At 45.1% G+C, this 15,039-nt stretch overlaps 1 protein-coding gene across 3 annotated transcripts in view; it reads left to right on the top strand.

Annotated features, from left to right (window-relative positions):
- The window catches only part of TMEM229B (transmembrane protein 229B), a 393,737-nt gene that overhangs the window by 327,344 nt on the left and 51,354 nt on the right, over positions 1-15,039 (top strand). For all 3 annotated transcript variants that reach the window (XR_013600854.1, XM_078659585.1, XM_078659586.1), the window contains one exon: positions 8,336-8,455. The gene's annotated coding sequence lies outside the window, so the exon portion shown is untranslated. The remainder of the gene's footprint in view (positions 1-8,335; positions 8,456-15,039) is intronic.

The raw sequence follows: 15,039 nt of genomic DNA, 5'->3' as shown, positions 1-15,039 counted from the left end.
TAGAGGGCCTCTAGCAGATTCAAGCTACCAATGCCTTCTGTGGCCACCGAGTGTTTTTTATATGACTTTAAAGAGCCTTATAAGAAGGTTACTAGATCTATCCCCATTGTTCAGCATGTTTGGGAGGAAGGCCTTAAAGCAATGAAGAACCCGGCTACAGTGGTCCCTGTACTACCGCGCCTCGAAAAGAAATACAAGGCACCTGAGGATGGTCCGGCGTCTTTGACAGGGCACCCAAAACCGGACTCGGTGATTTCACAGGCTGCACAGAGGAAGTCACGCAACCCATCAGCTCCTTTAACAACTCCTCCATATGTGTCTTTGATGTGAAGCGCTCTGATACCCTCGGGTCCAGCCAGCGCTATATAAAACTTCAATAAATAAAAAAATATATATAAGGAAGGCAGGAGGTTAGACAACGCTGGGAAGAGATTTTCTTCTATGGCGAGTCTTTTGGTGCGGGCAGCAAATGCCTTTGGCAATATTGGGCAGATATGATCGCCAACTATGGTGTGACTTTTCGCCCCATCTAGATCAACTGCCTCAGGAGTCAAAAGGCGCTGCAATGAACATTTTACAGGAGGGGGAGGCAACGTCAATGGAGATAATTGAGAGTGCCATGGACAACTGCCTTTCGATCGCTAGCTGGTGCTGCAGTTCTTCGTCTCCAGGGATGGCTCAGGGCAACATGGTTCAGACCTGAAATCCAGAATAAAATCCTGGATCTACCTTTTGATGGAGTGGATTTGTTTGGGAAACATATCGATGACACTCTCCAGGATATCAAGAAGGATACCAAGACGGCGAGGTCTCTGGGTGCATTGCAGTACCGAAAAGCTCCTTTCAGAGGTGCCAGAGGTAATAGTACCACATACAGAGGCTCTTACCAGCAGCAACGATACTCATCGTACGGATTGGGCTCACAACAATACCACCAGTCTTATCAACAAAGGCAAAGCCAGTCCTTGAATTTCTCTCGATCGAATAATAGAGGAAAACAAAATCGCCAAGGACAGGATGCGTCCAAGAGACAATAGCGGCATCCTGGCTTTTCCTGCTGTACCCACCTCCACAAGATCATCGTTAGGAGGCAGGGTATCTCAATACCTTCAGAATTGGTCCAAGATAACATCAGACCGTTGGGTGCTAAACATCATTCGAAAGGGCCATACTTTGGAATTCATACAAATCCCACCATCCAAGCCCCTGGCCTCCATCCCATCAAAACATCTGCGTCTCCTACGGCTCAAGGTTCATCAGATGCTCCTGAAAGGTGCTATAGAGCCGGTCTCCTCCTCTCAAAGAGGGGAAGGATTCTATTCCAGGGTCTTCCTGGTGAGGAAGACGCTAGAGAAATGGCGCCCCATTTTAGATCTCAGGGAGCTCAACACCTATCTCATTTCCCTATCCTTCCGGATGGTCTCCCTTCAAGACATACTACGTCTCATCAATCCAGGGGATTTCATGGCCACGCTCGATCTCGAAGATGCGTATTTTCACATACCTTTTCACCCTGCACACAGAAGGTTTCACTGGTTTACAGTAGCCAAGAGCCACTTTCAATTCAGGGTTTTACCCTTTGGACTTCGCTCGGCTCCAAGAATCTTCACCAAGGTGCTGGCACCAGTGGAGGCGTTTCTTTGGAGGAATCACTTTCAAGTCTTCCCTTACCTGGACGACTGGTTGCTGAAGGCTCCGTCCAGGGAGGCTGCGAGGGAGGCAATCAATGCATGTACAAACCTTTTCCAGAATCTGGGCCTTACTCTCAACAAGGAGAAGTCATCTCTGGTTCCTTCCAGGACTGCACGTTTCCTGGGGGCCATCTTGGACTCAAATCTCAGCAAAGCTTTCCCAACCTTAGAAAGACAGGAAAAACTGCGAACTATTGCTCTGGCCTTAAGAAAAAGAAGGTATCTTTCAGTACGCCGTTACAAATCCCTTCTGGGAGTGATCTCCTCCTGCATTCCTCTGATTCCTTACTGCAGATTGAGGATGCGTCCTCTTCAGGAGCAGCTCGACATTCAGTGGTAGCAGATTCACGGTCCGTTCGACGACAAGGTGACCATCACATCAGCAATGAAAAAAGCTGCCTTGTGATGGATGAAGCAAAAAAACTTATCCCAAGGTCTATCTTTCGTAAGCGATCCGTCTCCTCAGGTTGTGACGACGGATGCGTCATTGGACGGCTGGGGGGCAGTACTGCAGGACCTTCATGTCAGTGGGCATTGGTCTCCTCAGCACCGTCTTCTTCACATCAATCTCCTAGAACTCAGGGCGATCAAGCTGGCTCTTCAAGCATTTCTCCCTCGCCTGAGAGGTTCAAAGGTTCTCATCTGGACGGACAACACCACGGCCATGCATTACATAAACAATGGAGGAACCAGGTCTCTCCTGTTGTCTCAGGAAGCTCAGGAAATCTGGGAATGGGCTATCCTTCACGAGATTTCGTTGCAAGCGGAACATCTGCCAGGGATCCTAAACGAGCATGCCGACAAACTAAGCAGACTATCCTCAGTCAGTCACGAGTGGGAACTCAACTAAATGGTTCTGGAAAAGGTTTTCCGACAGTGGGGCAAGCCCTCAATAGATCTATTTGCCATTCCGACCAGTAAGAAATGCCGGTCTTATGCAAGCAGGCTTCACCATCGAGGATCATTGGGGAATGCGCTTTCGATAGCCTGGTCAGGGACATTTGTTTACGCCTTTCCCCCCATTCCAATGATACCGAGACTTATCAGGGAGATCAAGGTGGAGCCATGCAAGATGATCTTGATAGCTCCGGCTTGGCCGAGGCAGTTCTGGTTCACGGAACTCCATCTGTTGTTGCTGCTCCCTCCTCTTCCCTTGCGAGCCATTCCGGACCTTCTCACAATGTCTGAGGGGCAGATTTGGCATCCAGATCCAGCTTCATTGCACCTGACAGCATGGCTCCTGAGCAGCGAGAATTCATGAACCTTCCCATCTCAAATGAAATAAGACAGGTTCTCTCCCAAGCTAGAGCTCCTTCTACAAATAAAACTTACCGTTTGAAATGGAAAAGATTTTGCATTTGGTGCAGGAAAGAAGGCGTTGATCCTTTCTCTTCTCGACCTCATCAACTTCTGCCTTATCTTTTGTCCTTAGCTAAAACAGGACTGGCGCATTCATCCATAAAGGTTCATTTAGCAGCAATTTCTAGATACAGGCGTTCAGCATCTGGACCTTCTCTCTGGCCTTCAAGAATAATTAAACAATTTCTCAAGGGATTGTTTCGAGTTTATCCCCCGGTGAGGCCTCCGCCTCCTACTTGGCAATTGAACTTGGTTCTCACGCAACTCATGAAGAACCCATTTGAACCTATACATCGAACGGATATGAAATTCCTTTCATGGAATGGAAATTGGCTCTCCTTCTTGCCCACACTTCTGCAAGACGAATTGGGAAGCTACAGGCTCTCACGATTCAGGAGCCGTTTCTCCAATTCAAGAGGAATACTGTAATCTCACAAACTAATCCAAGGTTCATACCTAAGGTACCTTCGGATTTTCACCTGAATGAGCCAGTAATTCTCAAATCTTTCTTTCCTCATCCTTGCACACCAGCAGAAAGGTTGCTGCATTCTCTGGACGTGCAAAGGTGCTTAAAATTTTATTTGGATCGCACCAAGGAATTTCGTAAATCCTCGCAACTTTTCATTGCTTTTGGTGGTCCTCGCAAGGGCCTCCCTCTTTCAAAACAAAGTATTGCAAGATGGATCTCCAGTGCCATTCTCTATTGCCACTCAACAGCGGGTAAGCCGCTGACCAGCAGAGTTAGAGCACATTCAACAAGATCTGTGGCTTCTTCGTCAGCTCTCTTCGCAGGAGTACACATCAGAGACATTTGCAGGGCTGCAACATGGAGCAGCGTGCACACCTTTACGAAGCATTACTGCTTGGAATCCTTGACGCAACATGACACGGTGGTGGGCCAGGCAGTCCTGAGGAACCTCTTCCACTGATTGGTGAGCTTTCTATCCCTCCTTCCTTTTCTGCACATTGTGTATCTTTGGATTACTGATGGCTTTTGCAATGTATGTTTATGCCACAAAATGTGCTGTATTTCTCACTGCTTGCTACTCTGATACAAAAGCATGGGAATCTATGAAAGTTCCAATACTGGGGCAAGAAAACAAGTTACTTACCTGTAACTGTGGTTCCCCAGTATTGGTAACTTTCATAGATTCCCATGCGCCCACCCTCCTCCCCAGGGAAAGCTCAACATCCAGCAAATATGGTTACTGTTACACAACGGCTGTGAAAATCTGAGGCGCTGAATTTCCTTCAGGAGGGTTCTAAGGGGTGAGGCTCTTCTGATTGGCTGATGATTAGTTTGGTCTCTTTTACAAAAAGAGGCGGATATGCTACAAAAGGGAATGAGACCTAGGCCTTTTCTTTCTCTTTTGTACCTACTGCTATGTTATTTTTGGTTACAGAGACTCCCATTCCGACGACGGGGAATGATACAAATTTATTAAGAGGAACAGCAGACTGAAGAATGAAAAACGAAAATACAATATAGGCCACAATAGGTTACTATATGAATCCACTGTCCAGCCGTACGTGGAGTTTTATTCAACAATAGTTAAGAATATAGTCAACAATTTCTGAAACAGCGGTTTCTTTGATCGGGCACTAGCCTGTACCCTATATTGAGAAAGAAGTGTGGAGAACAATAAAGATTGATCAAACAAAACATATAAACATAAATACAGGCAAAAACTTTGAGCTGTGGTCACTCGCATGTATTATATTATGCAGCGAGTTTAACCAGAAATAGAAACCACAAAAGTTAGGCACAATGGAAAACTGTGGTGCTATTTACAAGTGTCGACGTTTCGATCCCATTGCTCATTAATTCTCGGGATCATCATCAGGACCAAATCCTGATGATGATCCCCCTCCACCCGAAGTTTATTTACCCTCCTGCCGAACTAGGGTCTGGGTCTAAAAAGCGGCAATGATCCGGCGGCTACGGCGCCGTTTCCCTTGGCTGCAACAAGTGCCCACATTTAATTCGGGCCATTATTACTTTTCCCAGGCAAATGTATTGATTTGGTCCTGATGATGATCCCGAGAATTAATGAGCAATGGGATCGAAACGTCGACACTTGTAAATAGCACCACAGTTTTCCATTGTGCCTAACTTTTGTGGTTTCTATTTCTGGTTAAACTCGCTGCATAATAGAATACATGCGAGTGACCACAGCTCAAAGTTTTTGCCTGTATTTATGTTTGTTTGTTTTGTTTGATCAATCTTTATTGTTCTCCACACTTCTTTCCCAATATAGGGTACAGGCTTGTGCCCTATCATAGAAACCGCTGTTTCAGAAATTGTTGACTATATTCTTAACTATTGTTGAATAAAACTCCACGTCCGGATGGACAGTGGATTCATATAGTAACCTATTGTGGCCTATATTGTATTTTCGTTTTTCATTCTTTAGTCTGCTAAGGACCATTGTTCCTCTTAATAGAATTGTTACCCGTGGTCCCTAGCCAATTATCGGGTCCCCTTGTCTTTTCTAAATATAGAGGAATGATACAAAAGCATGGAAATCTATAAAAGTTACCAATACTGGGGAACCACAGTTACAGGTAAGTAACTTGTTTTCTTCTTGTACTGCATTTGATTGATTCCAGTGGTTTCCCCTTGCTGAGGTAGGTAGAGCTTTTGTACTATGCCTTTCGCAGCACAAATGTGTTCATCTTAAGCTTGAGGGCAAGGAGACATTGTTGGTAAAGAGTGGATTGGATTGTACATATCCAAATGCGATGCACACGAACTACATTATACAGGCACTCCATGTACATTAATGACACACTAAATGCGCAGTGGCGTGGGACAGGGGAATATTGTAAAGATGCTTTGGTATTTTGTTTTCCACAATGTCTCAACTTTTGGATCTTGTTACAAGTGCCTTTTGAATCTCAATTTGGCCACTAACATTGGTTACTGACCGAACTGGGAATTCAAAGTGATAAGGTAATATTGTGTGCAGTATTATACTGAATATTTCCAGGGACACCCACCGGATCTTGTCCTAGAAAGAAAAAGGCGCTGCATCAGTGGTGTAACACAAAATGATTGGACTCCCCTTCAAAATGCCTAGTCTCCAATATCTTACAGAAATTCATAGACTTTGCACTGAATGAGGGGCCCCCTGTGTAAACTGGGACTGCAGGAGCCTGTGATATGCCCCTGCACTAAATGGGAGAATTACCCACCCTCCGCATGTTCTGTAAGATCTTCGAGTGGCTCCCCATCGATGCCCAAAGGACCGTCACTCAAGCCCCTGTGATCAGCTGATTGGACTACGGGAATGCACTTTAAGTAGAAATCACCACGCTTGTGTTCTGCCATACTCATGCCAGAGCTCCCCAATCAAACCCACATCACCTCCCACCCCAAGAGGCTCCACTGGCTCACCATTCAGAAGAGATGTTAATTCAAGATGTTGACCCTCACCTTCAAAGACCTACACAACCAAGGACCAGCATACATCACCCACTGCCTGAACTTCCACCAACCCTCCAGACACCTGTGCTCCACGTCCCTCTTCCCCGCTCAAACACCCAGCATCCACCACAGTAAGAGTGGATGAGATTCCTACTCCTCCCGCACCACGAAGCCTCGGAATGACCTCCCACTTCACCTCCAGGCCTCTTCCTCTCTGCTGGAATTCAGGAAAGGACTCAAGACCTGGCTGTTCAACTGAACCCGCCCCTGCAGTAGTGTCCTCAGCACCTGTATGCTCTCACGGGTGATTAGCCGTGCTTTACAAATCCTGATTGATTGATTGAAATTGGCACAGTAACACTAATTCCTCTCTCATTGGGGAATATTTTTGCTTCTGGTGTAATTTTGCAATCTGGAGTCATTGGCCCACTTAGAATAGAGAAATGTAGCTGCAAAATGATTGCACCAGACCTACCCATTCATTTGTAAGAAAGGCCTTGAAGTATTCATCTATAACTCACGACAGCAGCATCATTAGTGGTATCCACTCCATTGCAGAATAATTTCTGTATTGTATATGAGAGACACACACACTGTCTTTCAGAGATGCAGATAGTGTAAAGTTATTGCTCCCAGAGGACTAGCGCCAGGCAATAGATTCTAGCACTCCACCGTTAAGTGCAGAGTGTCTCTGGAGGACACAGGCGCAGCCATAGATTCCCTCCACAAGGGCCTAACAAATAATTCGTATTTTATTGCCCTCTATTTCCCAAATATTCTGTGGCATAATTACTTACATTTCACACAACGCAGAGCAGCAAGCACAATTGCCTTACTACATTCCTTGAAAAGGAGACAGCAGAAATGCACCATATCAACTAAGACATGGCACATTTTTGCTGCCTACTAGCACTGGCCTAGTGCCAACGCAGGCACCCTTATACCATGGTGCAAGTGTTCTTACTTTACAGGCAGTATTGTTTGTGTGTAAGAAGGGGCATTTTCCTGCACAAAACAGTCAGTAAAGGTATTTTCCTCTTGCTGTGTGTGCTGAAGAATGCAGCACACATTGCGAGAGGAAGAAATGAGGAGAAATAAAGATCTCTCCTTGTTACGCCTAGTCCAGGGAGGCGTAGCATTTTGAAGCATTCCCAGGTTTACTAGGTTTAGTAAATTTGGGCATGCACCACATTCCGTGGGTGGGTGCATGGGAACACTCATGCTTCACCCCTGGAATGCTTCCTAACGCAAAGTATGCACAGCCTTATGATACTTTGTAGGAAAAATCCCTCACAGAGCCATGCAAATCTGATTTGTATGGCTTTATAAAGCCCAAATAATTACATAAGATTTGTCTTGTACACAAAATAGTAATTTGCTTCTTTTGAAGTTACCATGCAGCAGCTGGAATTTGACACTGATAACTGCAAAGCTGCTCAGTAGGGTTTGACCTGGCATGTAAGAAGGGTATAGTATTTGTAGGTATGTTTACTGCATATCATGTACCAAACTGGATATCCACGTGTTCGAATTCCTAGAGCCACAACATTCTTTTCTGATGCCTTTTAATCTTGTGTACTATCACACAATGATGTCCCACTTTGTAGATCCATTCATCCAGCAGCACCTACACTAACCTGCCTGGTCCCCTTTCATATAGTCAGCTTTATATCCTTTCCCAGTTGTTTTTATTGGTGAGATTACATTTAGTACTCACTGCATTGACCTCGTTTTGCTTTGAGGGTACAAATAATGGTCACATCACAGCCATCGATGGCTGACCATAGAAAACTATTGATAAGCAGTTTGTCCGTCAATAAAAGAACATTTCTTAATTGTTTTTCTCTTATTTGTTCAGATTTCCAGCGTGTTATGGTCATATGCCACGTCCTTCCACCAGACTCTGCTGTGATCTTTTGTGTCCTGGTGTCCAGGGCTCATACCAAGGCGATCCTAGGGAGTGCCTCACCCTGTAGAGGTAAGCACATGCATGGCTAGCTGTACCTCTAGAACATGTGTGGAATGTTTTTTTCCCCGCTAATACGGAATATAAAAAATAGTGCTATCGAGGAACTGAGTGACAGAAATATCTGTTGATCCCTCACCCATAACTTGATTCAGCCAATTGATTTACTTGACAGATATTATTTCTCGTGAGGTACCCGAGTCATCACAAAGTTTCCATAGGCAAACAAATGAAGGTATGTGCATAGAAAGTGGAAATACTACACACAGGGCCACTTCATTTAAATCCTAGTCAGTAGCGTAGGTCGTGTAACACTTCACAACGTTTTCCATTTGCTGTGTGATGTGGAGCAAATTGTAGAGGCAGAGCAAATTCCAGGGTCTCAGACACATGTACCTCTTCAACAAACTCTAACAAAAACGTTTCACTGAGAGCAGTATAGGGCTGGTGTAAACACAGATCGGCTAAGGAGATGGGAGAAATTAATTTTATAATTTTGCAGAGGGATGAGGGGCCTTTGGATGAGTAAAAGGAACAGCGATGAGGTGTTTACATCTAGTCAGCAGGCTTTAGGAAACCTTGGACAGAAAAAAATACACCTTCTAAATTAGAGGAAGTTTAAGCTATGGCTTGGTTAGTGACAAACCACTAAAGTGTAACACCTGGTAAGAGCCCCACTTTTAGAGAGTCCACGAGCAAACTTCACTCAGGCCGTATACCGCACAGAGTATTCTAGCAAGTCACCCAACACCTTCAATTGGAGCTCTAAAGAGCTATACAGAGGGCAGCCTGGTCTTTTTCAGAAAATTAAATGTTTTCCACTGAGGCCATATCAGTCATTGCCTCAATTCCCATGTCTGTGTTGGGTTCTTTGTGGACTTCTACACCCTCCTAAGACTTCTCCTTCATTTAGGAGAATTCGTTGCGCTCACATAGAGATGTGTTTGCTGAGATCTGGTGTTAAAGTTAACAAGCATTGGTAAATGCATTATGTTTCGTCTATGGCATTAACAATAAGTTATGAGGTGTGGGAGCAGTGTATGAGTGCATAGAGAATGGTATGAGTGCTCTCTGTGAATGGGGAGTGGTGCATGAATGAAGGTTGATAAATGTTAGAGTGCAGGGTAAAAGTACCTCAATGCATGGTGATTGATGTGTGTTCAGTGGAGAAGGTGAATTGTGTGTGTAGAAGGTGAGACATTTTACTCTGCACAAGGTAACAAGTGTGCGAGTATAGGGTGAGCGGTAAGCCAATAGTATAAATGTAGGAGGAGTGGTTTGAGGTCAGGGTGAGAGGTGTGGATGGAGGGTGAGAGGTATGCAAATGGAGTGCAGAGGCAGCACTGTGAGAGTGGTGGGTGAGCAGTATATGACGGCCAGCGCAATGTTTGGGTGTCTGTACAGAGTAAATGGTGACAGAACTTGTTTGTAGACAGAAGTAACTAGCAATGACATGTTTTGTGGGCAGTTGCTGGTAGAGCTTAGATAGAAGACACAGTAGGGGTTAGATACTGCACAAGTGGCTTCGATACCTAATTATTGTTAGGTCAGAGCGAAAGACTTTGGAGGTCCTCCCAAGTGAATGTGGCAATGTGGTAGAGAAACTTTGCTGTCCACAAAGTTTTAAGGCAGTAGGTGCAAATCTAACTATATATTCTGCAAGTCTTGGTCTACAGTATTGGTAACAACGCAGCTCATGGTTCTTGCATTTCCTTTTGAGACCTGTGTGTAATATGGTGATCATAGGTTAGGTTAGAGGGCTAATGACTGGTGCTGAGCTATGTATTCAACCTGCAGGTTAACCTGCAAGACATAACTATGAATCAATGCAGGTTTTATCTCAGTATTTTGTTCTACAAAGGTTGATGAAATATGAACCACTGAATTGTGTACTAACCACTTACTCCAGTATTGGAACTTTCATAGATTCACATGCCTGAATCATTCCCCGTTGTTGAGACGGGAGTCTCCAGTACATAAAAAAAGCAATGCTTAGCAGTATAGCAAACTGAAAAGAGGCCTAGGCCCATTTCCCTTTTGCAACCCATAGCCTTTATTATGTAAAAAGGCCCAAACTTTTCCCTGAACCAATTAGAACTCCTTCTCCTTTAGAACACTCCTGAGAGAACATTTTGCCCCTCAGATTTTCTACCTCACGTTGTGCTAGGGAGTCTCCTTTGAGCTCTGCTCAAACTCTTCATTCTACTCACTTTGATTGGAATTGAGGTTGTCTCTTTTTCTAGGTTTAATTATTGACAGCTCCTTTTTCTTCTGACGTGGCTGACAAGGAGAAGAAAGGTCTATTTGAGCCTGTGGAAAGGCTTTATACAGATGATCCCCATAAAGACTGCATATACTGCCTTTATCCAGACCATGAAGCGAAGGATTGTAAGGTATGCCGCACCTTCTCCAATAAAACCTTGAGGGATAGTGAAGGAAGGCTTCTACTTTGGCTCCAAAAGGTGAAGGCCAGGAAGGAGATCCTCTCAAGTGATAGTGAGGAGGAATCGGCCTCATCCAGGAGATCTCAGAAAAGGAATAGATCTCCTCAGGCCCATACCTCAGGTGAGAGACCTGAGAAGGCCCCTAAAAGGCGCAGTCCCTAAAAATCTCCTTCAGGTAGAGCTAAGGAGAAGAAGGGTTATGCTTCAGAGATGAAACAGGAAAAGAAAACTGCCCCAGAGCCCTCAAAATCTCCTCCCAGAGTCAAAATTACCATCAAGAAGTCATCTTCTCCACCTTCTGAGGAGAAGGAGAAAAGGTCTCTGTCGTCGACGATGAAAATCACATCATCATCGACAAAGGCGGCACCGTCGTCGACGAAGCCTGAGGTAAAGGCTGTGTCTAAAGCTGTATCGCTGTCAGCATTTCCACCGTTGACGACGGTGTCGACGACGATGTCGACGACGAGTCCTTGGACGACGATGGCATTGACGACGACCATGACTACACTCGCATCGTCGACGGGATCGTCGATGACGGCAACGACCACGGTACCTTCGATGACGACGGTGACTACAACATCGACGGTAGGGGCGACGATTATGATTGCTCATAAACAAGTGTACATGTGGCGAGGTCTCGTGGAACCATGCACTAGCGTGACCCATCGTAATGTAGACAAGAACGTCGATCTGTGACTGTGGCGTCGCGGTGATAACAATAGGCCGTGGTGTGGCGCTGGCTTTGGGGAGCCCATCATAATATAGACAGGATCGACGATCTGTGCCTGTGGCTTCGCGGTGATAACAAGCATATATACCAATACGCCGTGGTGTGGAGCTAGCCTTGGGGAAAGCCCCACGGTTGCGTTGGTCTATCCAGTGACTAAAAGCGGGTCTATGGCCTTGCGGTACGATTGTGGTGGAGTGCGAGGAGGAGGAGGCAGGGTATCGTTGACCAGTGCTCGAGAATTATGCTTGTATATCAACTGCGTTTATTCTTTTAGAGCGTCGCTAGCTTACACGAGGTGCAAGAAAAATTAAATAAGGGCGGAACAAGTAAAATATGACGAATTAGAAATTTACATAGAGTGTGAGGTGAGACATTACTTGGCAAGCCTTAGATGTAGTCGGTGAACGGCGCAGTGCAGATGTGACGGCGGAGGTTGCAGGAAAACCAAGGGCTAACCCTCAGGGGGCTCGTTGGTAGATTGGCCAAAATTGTGGAGAATGGGACCAGTGCCCGATGGTAGTACATCCTGGATAAAAGAAAGGGGGTTGTCAGGGTCTGCAATGATCCTAGTGCGGAGACCGTGGTGGGCCAGCGTAGGGAGGGGGAAAATTTACCTTAAAGGAGCAATGTAGATCGTGGTCTCTGATGATCAATTACGATCTGGGTGCCGGTGGATAGTTAAGTGCAACCGCAGTCAATGGCAGCTGGGTTCTGAGGAGCTGCAGAAAAGGGTAGAGGGTATTTAGTGAAGGGGGAAAAAACTGACATACGGGTCATGTCTCGAGTCAGGATGGGTCAGAATGGGAGCCACGAGCTTACCTCAATTGAGTCTCGTGAAGGAGGCGTCAAGGTGGTCCGTTCCTTCAAGTGTAATAGCTGGAACGTGTTGTGGTCTGGGGATGCTGGTTTTGTAGGTGGCTCTTTTGACGGCCATAGTGGAAATGGAGAAGGGACGAGGCGGAAGTGCATGTGCCTGGCTCAGGAGATTAAAGTACAAAAATTTGAATAATGAAAAGAAATACCCGTTAATTCATTTTCGATTGTAAAAAACATTTTCAGTTTAACAACAATGCCATTACTATATTCCAAGGTGCAGCAAACATGATTCCATGTTGGGGAGAGTAGAAGAGTGAAACTAGTACAATGGCTAGCGCATGATAGTGACCAGAGATTCTGGTTCATCCCTTCAGTTTTATAGAAACAATTGTAAGCAGTGAACAGTGATAGCTGGTGTACAACACCAAAATCTAATTTGCAGTATAGACATGTATGTTACCTAGCGTTTCGCTTCACTATTTATAAAGGTGGATTAGATTTCTGTTAAATGTGGCATGTTTTTTCTCTGTAGAATGCTCAGCACACATTTACACATTTATTCCCAGGAGTGAAACAAAAATGTCTTTATTCAAATATCGGTAATAATGTAACATGAATGCACGGACTCCTTCCCCTTCATTAATTCCTTTATTGACAGTTTCTTGAAAACATCCTACCGCCTGTAGCCAACGTGTTCTGTCCTTACGGACTTCTTCAGGGCTATTAATGTCATTGAAACACACAACAAGCGTTTGTTTGAAATCTGTGGTGCTGGAGGTTAGATGGGAGCTACAGTGCTCAACAAAATAGACCCCATTACTACACAAGTGAAACCATTTGAAATGGGGGCCATCAGGATACTGCATAGCTGAAGTTTTAGATGACAGTAGTCCCTATTAAAGTAACAATCAGAATCCCCCAGTCAGGCAGGTGTCATCACTGCTGGAATCAATGCCAGGCTGAAAATGCGTCCGTTGCAGCAATCCCTGGAAGACCAATGGATGTAAGTGTCAGGGCACTGGGAGGATCAGCTGCTTCTCTCTCAATCGGCCAAAGATTCCATCAAATGGTGGATGAAGAGATCCAATCTCATGAAAGGAGTCACCTTTCACCTGGACCCTCCTGCGCAAACAATAGTCACCAATGCTTCATTCCAGAGATGGGTGCTCACATGGTGGTTCTTCAAGTTCAAGGCCTGTGGTCGGAGACGGAACAAACTTACCATATCAATCTCTTGGAGTTGAGAGCAGTGCACCTAGCTCTCAAATCATTATACCCTTCACTTCAATCCCAGTACCTTCTGATTCAAACGGACAACACGACCACCATGCAATACTTAAACAGACAGCGAGGTACCCGATCAAGTCCTCTTTCTCTAGAGTCACAAAGCACCTGGAAGTGGCTTCTTGCAAGAGACTTGAACATTCTGGCAATGCATCTCCCAGGGACTCTCAACGTCCAAGCGGATGCCCTGAGCAGAGAATACGTCGAAGCATACAACGTCATTCAAAGAATCTTCCAAGAATGGGGAACGCCAGACATCGATCTCTTTGCAGACGCGGTAAACGCAAAATGCCCGTCTTCACATCCAGGTTTCCCCAACTGGGATCTCGGGGCAATGCCCTTAGGATAAACTGGTATCAGACATTACGCCTTTCCACCAATCCCGTTGATTCCTACAGTGATCAACAAGTTTTACAAGACCCATTCCAGAATGATTTTGATGGCTCCGGAATGGCCGCGTCACTGGTGGTATTCGGATCTCCTTCAGCTATCAGAAGTCCCACACAAGAATTTACCATGCCGGCCAGATCTACTATCCAAGAGTTAAGGGAAGGTATTCCACCCCAATCTATCATCCCTGCGGTTGACGGCATGGCTCCTGAAGTCCTTCAATACGGACATTTAGACTTGCCTCCAGAATGTATGAACATTCTTAAAGAGGCTAAGAGGCCTTCCACAAGACAATCCTATGCTTTTAAGAGGAAGAGGTTTTACTTATGGTGTAACAACGATGGACATGATCCCATCCGGGGTCAGGAACAGGTGCTTTTACCATATTTACTGTATTTGGCCAAATCTGGTTTGATATTTTCATCTATTAAGGTGCATCTTGCAGCTATTACAGCATATAGAAAATTAACTAATCAAATTTCCTCCTTCTAAATCCCTATGGTCAAGGACTTTCTCGAGGGATTAAAAAAGGTTTACCCTCCAGTTAGCGCTCCATCGCCACCTTGAGAGCTCAACATTGTGTTAACAAAACTGATGAGTACTCCATTCAAGCCGATTTATAGAGCTTCTTCACAACATTTGACATGGAAAGCTGCTTTTTTAGTGGCCATCACCTCTGCTCGCAGAGTAAGTGAAATCCAAGCATTATGCTGCAAAGAGCCCTGTATTGTTTTTCATGCGAACAGAGTGGTTTTAAGCATCCGAGTTTTCTACCGAAAGTAGTCTCGGATTTTCATATTAACCAGACAATCACTCTCCCTACTTTCTTTTCCGAATCCTTCAAGCCCTCCGGAGGGGTCCCTCCACTCATTGGATCTTAAGAGGGTTTTGAAATTTTACTTAGACAAAACAAAAAGCTTGAGAAAAACAGA

Source organism: Lissotriton helveticus, chromosome 9, assembly GCF_964261635.1.
Source record: "Lissotriton helveticus chromosome 9, aLisHel1.1, whole genome shotgun sequence".
In the NCBI taxonomy this organism is placed as follows: Eukaryota; Metazoa; Chordata; class Amphibia; order Caudata; family Salamandridae; genus Lissotriton; species Lissotriton helveticus.
Note: the sequence above shows the minus strand (reverse complement) of the source record. Positions and strands in the feature narration are given on the sequence as shown.